Below are 8,835 nucleotides of genomic sequence, written 5' to 3' on the forward strand. Positions count from 1 at the left end.
TATATATATATACATATGTATATATATATATGTATATATATATTTATATTTAATAAGATGGACAAACTCTGGAGTCAACTGTCAGTTTGAAGATGGTCCTTTCGCAGCTGTCCGAAGACTGGAGGATGTGCCTTTTTTTTTCTCCCACCAGGTTTCCCCCCCCTTCATGTCCATGTGGACATGGCAGCTGTATGGTCGTAGAACCTGCTCGTGCTTCGTGCGTAGGAATATGAGTGTACCTGTGCGGGAAGCTAGATTTTGCTATTTGTCATTTTTACTCCTGATGTTCATCTGTCTCTGAACCATACTTGAGGTTTTTCACTCACTGTGTTTACTAGTTTAGAGTCAGGTACACTAGGGGTCAGCATTGTTGCTTTCAACAGTACGAAAACATTTAGTCAGACTTTCTTTTTTTGTTTCTGGCCTTTTTGGGATGGTAACTACATGGAGGTCTTCTCTAATTTTGCTTCATCTAGAATCAACTCAAGTTAATTTCGAGTGCAAGTGTTTACCTCAAGTGGGGGTTTTCCACATCACTATAAACACATATTCTTTCCCGAAGCCTTGTGGACACATAAAGAAAGTGTTTGATCACTAAATTCCAAGAGGGAGATACTTCATTATCCAGCCCATAAGTTACGGTACATAAAGCGTTGATAAATGCGTGAATGCAAAGATACTGTATCAGGAAAGGTGGCTCTTTGACATGCTTGCTGAATGAAAAAGACTTTGTAGTGGCTCTTTGACATGCTTGCTGAATGAGAAAGTCTTTGTTTCTTTATATCATTAATTTACTTCAGACAGCCTTACCATCTTTATCTTTATAAGCCTTTTTTTTATTTAGGAAAATAATTGAACTGAGCTGTATTACAGGGTGGTTAATCTCTGCAGAGACAATGTGGTAGAATTAACCAAAAGAATTATAAGGACAATCTTTGTTAACTGGGAGATTCATGCAGTGAAGATCACCACTTCCCTGAGCTCTGTCCTGTAAAAAACACGAAGCACCTTATTGCAACAGGTATGAAGTGAAGGAAGCCAGAATTCATCCACTTTTGAGTTTTTGCTCATTTCAGAGGTGTCCAGCCTTTCTATGACCAAATAAGCCCTCATGAAGTTGTTCTGAATTTACCAATCACCGAAAAGCTCAAATATAGATCTTTTTTTACAATGCTATATTGAAATGACGGTTATCTCGGTTATTGAAATGGTTATCTCAATATTTTACTGGTTCCTTTTGTTTATAGAACTTCTGGTTTTTATGTATTGATATAAATATAAAAAAAATCTTGTAATTAAATGCAATCTTTTGGCTTTTTACAGCACAGTTATTTCTACATTGTGTACAGTCAGGTGTAAATGAACTTTGGCGTTTTAGATGTCAGCACCATCAAGGGATTTTGGTACTTTAAATGCGTTAAAATTACAACACAAAAACAAAGACGGACATTTTTCACAGTCTGTCTCCACACATGCCATACTTCATCAGTTTTCCTCTTAAAGGGACAAAATGTACAATTTCTTTCAATAAACACAATCTAATATTAGTTACTAAGGGCCTAAATGTGTGTACTGTTGATCAAAATTAAGAGGACAAGTGAATTTAAAAATTATGATTATGGTATTATGACAACTTTATAAACTATTAAAGAAATATGATGTCATGAACTAACCTTTAACATATTTTCAAGGGGGAGCTATGTGGTCCTAAAGGTTAACAAGGGTCAGACCGACTGCTCCACTTCCCATGTGGGTTCTGTGCAACAATATTTACTGTAAAAATGACCAAACTGACTTTTTTTATAAAGTATATATGGGTTAGTATAATAATTCCGAACTTTAGGGTCAGGTCTTTTCAAGAGGTTACAGGGCTGTTAGGATGGGTCTTTGGATGATTGATTTGTATGGAAATAAGGGTAAGTAAATATTTTTTTTGAAAGGGTTTAGTATCATTTCATATTTTCTGAATACCAGATAGGATTGAAGTTTTGACTTTTTGGGCATCAATCTGAAATATGACGTTTGTTGATATTATATAATCAAGTTAATTTAGAGCTCGTTTCAGAGACTAACTACCAATTATAGGTCTATTTATATATTAGTTAAGCAGTGGCATTAAAAGTATGTCTCTTTTTTCGACATATTGTAAGTTCTGATCAGGAAAAGATATACAATAATGCAATAACCACGGTAATGGAGATGTATATTTAGGGACTGACGTCACCTGTCGACCTGTCGTAATGTATCGATTTTTTTTTTTTTTTTTAAAATACACTTCATACTCGTTAGTTAATAGCGACTCGGTAAGTTTACAGCAAGGTGTCTAATCATGTATTATTCTTATTTTGTAAGAATGTCTCTGCCCCATTACGTGATTTCTATGAAGTTTCAGCCTAACGCACCTGATTCGCCATGTTGACTACGTCATCGGTTCGTTTGACAAACAATGTGTAACGTGTCTGGTTGGTGTTTAAATTACTCTTTCTATTCCTTTATAGGTCGTCAGTGAACAGTGAGTTTGCTTTTGATTAACTAATATACATTCAGTTGATGATATAATGTCTTAGAGTGTAGTTATTTTTTGTCGTTTTTGTCTCATTTGTATTAATGTCCGTATGAGTTCACGCGAGAAAACCATGAAAATACACGGAAAAAATTGGAAACGTGATGAACTCCGTCAACCCTGAATCCTGATTCCGATTGGACTGATTGTGTGAGACTCAATGGCAACCCCTTTTGGCGCTTTTTGTGATGAGGTTATTCTCCGTTGACTGGTCAGGATTCAGTTCAAAGTGGGCCGTATGTCAAGTTACAACTCTAATAGCACATTGTAATTAGCGACCATGTAGCCACTGATTGCTTCCAATGCGCTTGCGCGACTGGAAAAAAATAGAAGAAAAAGAAAATTAACCAAGTACTGAAAGGATGCCATCAGAGAGGATAATGAAAGAAAGAGTCCTTACTCTGCATTCACTTCCGGTGATTCTAACGGCCTCCCAATTAATTGTTTACGAATGGGGATAAATATGCTGAAAGTAGTATCTTCAAAGCGTTTAGTGACTTAAAATCATAGTTCAGTATTACCAGATTTAAAATAGGCTTCTTGTTGAAAGTACTGAAATTGATGTTTAATAATGCTTACCATTTTGTGCTTTGACCAGGGAATAAGGGGAAGTCCAAAATATGACGTTTAGAGGGTAAATAATAATAGAGCATAAATACCCACATTATTTTGGGTTTATATTACTCTGTTAAGCTTCCAATGGTGGTAGTAAAAAGGTATAGATTGTTTCTTCAGGTGAGTCTAGACGTATATATTTTATATTACATTTCTGCAATTGAGCAACAGAAGTAAACTCCCTCAAATCTTACATAGTGTATCTTTATTGATTCCAGGAATCAGTCACTGAAGCCACGGAAGTTGAACAGATAATGATTTGTATTTAGTGTGACGTATTAAAACGAATGACATTAAAGTGCTTAAATCGTGTCTGACGTCATATCCCGATAGCGTACACTCCGTATACTTTGCATTGTACCCAGCAGCAATACCGGAGCATGGTGAGCCATCTGCACTGCTAAACGATCTGTGAACGGAAAGTGGAAAGTAGAAGCTTGTGCGCACGCGCTTCCCGGGATTAATGTCAAGGCACAAAAGTGGCGCTACACCGTGTCGAGATCTCCTCTGGTAAGGAGCTACTGTTATACTTTATTTCTGTCAATGTTTTTTATAACCACGGGACACTTTTTACTAACAATTCAACTTTAGTCTTGCGGAACTTTGTGGCGACGTGTCCGGTGGGTGCCCAACGTCTCTTCCCGGGGGGAGGGCTTACACACAGTCACCGGAGCTCGGAAACACGTTCCGGTACGGTTAAACGACTCAGTTGGAACTGTTTGCTGAGCCCTGTGCTGCGGTCGTTGGCGCCTTCAGTTATTGTTCAGTGGGACTCTAATGGCGGACGGCGGCAGGCAGTACTGTTTTCCGATGGGGGTGGAGGAGGTGGGGATACGAGAGAGGAAGACAGAGGGCAAAAATGGGGTGTTTGTTTAAATGTGGCTGTGAAATAAACCCAGTGGAGGAGGGTTTTACACCCGTTCCCGGGCCACGCCGACTCTGTTGTTTACCACCGCATGACACAGACGAGGGCAGTTCATGTGATACGGCGTGGGCCGTGGCGCCCCTAGCGGCGGCCCTGGTCTTTTCGCCGTTGATTGCGCCAGTGTGAACTGCGTGTGCGGGGGGGACTATCCAATTAAAACCCCAGTTGTTACGATATCATTAAATCTAATAATTAAGAATGTTCAACCTGGATTCTGAGTGGCAAAGCGGTACCATCGTCTGTGTGTACCCGGGGAAGATAAGTTCTACAGCACGTTTAAAGTCGAGGGGGAAAATCCACATTTGCCCATCCGAGATTCCGTTTCTGCCCGATTTGTCCATATTTTTAATAGTTTTATCAGGATTGAGATGTGAATATTATGTTGCTGTCTTAAACAATGGCGCAGTCTGTATCTGCTCTCCTCCCTTCTGATTCGCCGCTAATCCAATCGCCTTTTGCGCCAGGAGGAGCAGGGGAGGATACAGAACGGAGCGGAACCCTCTGAACCACGTTTCTCTTGGTTCTCAACTTGGGAACCAACCTGGCCCTGTTTCTTCTCCTGCCCCTCATTTCTTGTACCTATTTGCCTGAGTTATTTATGGAAAGGTTGCGCAGCTCAGGTAGCTTACGTGTTCACTGCGTTTTATTAAAGTTTTGGTACCGGTCTTTTATTTTCTTGAAAAGATCCAACTTTAGTCACTGTGGGTGTCGAAAGGAAGCTCCGATTCAGAGGGAGGGATGGTGAGGTCTAGTGATGGCTGCCGCGGTGACCTGTCCCACGAATAAACGAGATTTAGCGCTGTTGTGGTCTTAGTCTGGTTTAATAATCAAGGACACGATCAACAGTCCCTGAAAACGTTGTACAGGCTGTTCTTGCGTGGTGCCTCGTTTAAAAGAGGGAAATGACCGTTGTGTTGCCGCTGTGTGGAGCTCAATTTATGTAGTATTTGGGTTCATCTGACCCGAATTTGACTACGTTTTAGCTAATCATTCGGCTTTTAGGATTGATGTTGCGCATTACGCATTGCATCCCAGTAGCATAAGTCTTGTTTAATGCTATCAGACGTTTGATTGGCGCATGTGGTGAAGAGTCGTCAATTGCGCAGTTGGCGCAAACGGTTACATGCCTTAGTTTAGAGACTAAATGATGTCAGAGCTGGTCGTGACTGGTGACGATGCTGGTGTAATTTTCTCGTGTTCTGATGAGTTTTGTGTTGCACGGAGACTCCGTTACCACCATCACGTCCACCTGGTGCTGACGTTGAAAGCTAAGCAGTGGCGTACATACTCGGTCCGTGGGCTGCACATATGTATATAGATATGTATTTTTATATATTTATGTATGTTTGTGTGTGTGTGTGACTAGATATCTAAACATATATACCCACATACATATATAAAATACATAAATCAATTGTTAATTATTAAATTAATTATTAAAACAAATCTGTACCTCCACCCCGTATCTATAACCTAAATATGACATAAATAGTATATCTGACATTTTTTTTCTTCCCCTATTGGCATATAAGCTGTTAGCCAGTTAGTATTGAGTATGTTATAAGAAATGTTTGGTTACTAATTTACTAATCTCAGTTAGATATACATGCAGAAGTTGCATGTTGAAGGTAAAAGGCTTGCCATCCTTATGTTTGTTAGTTCTATCGGGGCTTTTGAGCCATTGAAGCAAATAATTACTTTTGGATAATTCAATTAGTAAGTCCAGTCTAAGCATAAAATAGAAAAAAAAACAGTTTCTGACACTAAGTCTGGTGTTAATCAGTTCAGTTTAATATAGATTCTAGACTGTGATCGTATGTGTATTAAAGATCATTTGCGTTTTAGTGGCGCAATAATAGTCATGTCCCGACTCATGTGACCCAGTTTTAAAGGTTGAGTTTTTATGAACTAGTTCCATCCGAGGGTGATACTTGTCTGAGCTTGTCGAAGAACTATTTTGGTCTTCACGTTGCATAAAGATTGTTTAAAAAAAATAAACCAAAAAGCAAAACTGATAACACTTTACTTTTCCAAATCTCTAGACACTATTTGCTCTATCTTCAGGTTTAGGTTTTGCATGAAAATGTAGCCATTAGCTGCTGTTGAAACATGACAGCACACGGTGACTGCCTGAGGATATAATTGAAGCTAAAATAACCAATTTATATTTTTTATTAAGAGCTTACAAAGTACATATTGATGTTGTATTAAATTTCTGATTAAAAAATATTTTGGAAATATTTTACCCAACAAATGTTACACAAATACTCAATTAGTAATAAAAAAAAATTGTAATGGGAGGGCAAGATGGTGTACATGATGTTGCCTTGCCAACATAATTAAAATATGCTCTGGTCAGAGGGCAAAGAAACTAGTTCTTCACTACCACCTGGGGTCTGTATGTGCACGGCCATGCATGGTGGAACTCATTAATGCTGGAGATCATCGTTTCTCTTTCATCTACGTGAATGCAGCTTGGCTCCTGGCTCTGCATTGCAGTCTAAACTGAGTCTAGACCAGGCTATTTTTTTATTTCCCCCCGCAGCTCAGCTCCCTTGATTTGCACATAGACTCCCGCTGTTGAAGTAATGTCTAGTCTGGATAAACTGCGATGTATTTTTAAAAAAAAAAGTATTTTGTAGCAGCTGCTGCCGCTTTGGTTTGTCTTTGGGGAGATGTTGCACATGGGAGATGTGGAGAGTGTCTTTAGTGCCCCCTGCCAATACTTCATCAAACACAATCAAAGTCATAATGAATTATATAACCCATTACATAGTTTGCAAATGACATTTTTTAAATGAAAGGTTTGATTTCGCACACAGTCTATTTGTGGAAGCGTAGGGTTTTTGTTAAAAAAAAAAAACAGCTCTGAGCAACTCATTGAACGTCATGTTGCTTTGGGTTATTACTTCCTGTCATGTGATCTGTGGTAGTGTGTGCCTTTAAGTAGAGCTTTACTATCAAAAAGGTCACTTTTGTAGTGCCTTGTAGTTGTAGGCTATTATTGTCTGACCATTTTAAAGAAAGTTGTAAAAATGTCATTCTAGCTATTCCTTTAGCCAACAGTTAGTTAGGTTTGGTTTTCTTTTCTTTTTTTTATGTTAGTATATGACCCTGAAGGTACTTTTGACTACTTTCAAGCTTCCAGGTATTTCAGTTGTCTGCTATTTCAAAAGCAAACTCATGCACTACATGACAAAAGACATGAAACATGAAAGCCACCATGTTGTAGTTTGTGAACCAACACTGATCGTTATCCTTGGTTAGAGCCAGCTTGTTTTTTGTTTTGTTTTTTACAAGTGAAACCTCTTTCAGTTTCCAGAAAGAATATGTTTGACTGACTACTTAAATAAAGAAATAACCATGTAGTCTTTTATTGTAGTATTGTAATAAAATGTCATTTTTAACTTAATTACTAATAAAACTTTATAATTAAACCAAAATAAAAGTTCACATGACATCTTTTGTGCGACGGAAGTCAGTCTTGTTTCCTTCAGGTGTTGTCACATGACAGGTCATTAATATTAATATTTGTATAGTCATGTGCCCTATACTCTAGGGTCCAAAATGGCGTCCACTCTGTCGCTGAGACAGAGTTATAATGTTGAGTTCAGGTTTTGAGGCACAACCTGTGCTGGCTAAGGAGCATGGAGCCACAGAGACTGTTCTCTGCACAAGAGTGGCTCTGTGTTTATCTGTGCATGTGTGCACGCCTGCTGCAGCTGTCACCGGTAAGGTGTTGTTTGGCCTGCCTCTAACCCTCACGTCTGTGTAACACAAAAACCAGATTTGACAGAACAGGTTACGTTTGTCAGTTTTTAATTTACATTATCTGAAGCATTTGAATGTCACGTCGGCCCAATCATCAGTGCCTTTTAGTCCCTGTGGTGATGGTGGTGATAGTGGGGGCCTTACGTCACCATGGTAACCAAGGTGTATCTTCACCAGTTGCTGGGAACAGTGGGTGAGAAACCGTGGAGCATCGTGGAGGGAGGAGAAGGTGTGGTTTTGATGCTGTTGATAGCAGGTAAGAGGAGGAGGACGCGACGCAAGACGCGGCAGGTGCACAGAACAGAAAGACAGTTGGGAGGGGGGGAGGAGGGATGTTGCCCCCGTTGCTGGGCAGGCATGTAGCAGTTCTTGGGTGTCAGCCATGGTGACATCGTCTCTACTGTTGCATCTGCGGAGGCCTAGGAGCCCGAGGCCTTGAAGCAGCGGAGGCCTAGGAGCCCGAGGCCTTGAATCATTTTTTTCAATTGCTAAGAAAACGATTTCAAATCAAAAGAATTGTAATTAATTTCACGGGATGTTGTTAATTATAGCAGACATTTTAAGGATAATCTGACTACATATATAAGCAAGAAGTGCTACTACTATACCCATGCAGATTACTTGTAAATTGCAGAGTAAATCAGGAAAATATGTCTACTTGCACAGCAGGATGCATCTGCTGCAAACCAGGTCTAAACAAGTTGGTATTGAAAACTGGATAAACTCCTTCACCGGCAGTTCCATGGTAAATCTTGGTTAGATCATTTAGATAAAGTTAGATCTGTGTCTGGAACTGAATCTGTCCTCTCTGTTAAATTTGCCCGGCAAATGTCTTGCCAAGTTTTCATGTGTCTGGAACTGAATCTGTCCTCTCTCTTAAGTTTGCCCGGCAAATGTCTTTCATGACACCTGCCATTAAATGTACATTAAAGATATGTAGGAGTATCCACTGGTATAATGA

The 8,835-nt window shown here is 39.4% G+C and overlaps 1 protein-coding gene across 1 annotated transcript in view; it reads left to right on the forward strand.

Annotated features, from left to right (window-relative positions):
• Positions 1-3,540: 3,540 nt before the first annotated feature.
• Positions 3,541-8,835, forward strand: part of zmym2 (zinc finger, MYM-type 2) — a 19,721-nt gene continuing 14,426 nt past the window's right edge. The window contains exon 1 of the mRNA XM_017040021.2: positions 3,541-3,688. The gene's annotated coding sequence lies outside the window, so the exon portion shown is untranslated. The remainder of the gene's footprint in view (positions 3,689-8,835) is intronic.

Source organism: Cynoglossus semilaevis, chromosome 16 (assembly GCF_000523025.1).
Source record: "Cynoglossus semilaevis isolate Cse_v1.0 chromosome 16, Cse_v1.0, whole genome shotgun sequence".
Classification (NCBI taxonomy): Eukaryota; Metazoa; Chordata; class Actinopteri; order Pleuronectiformes; family Cynoglossidae; genus Cynoglossus; species Cynoglossus semilaevis.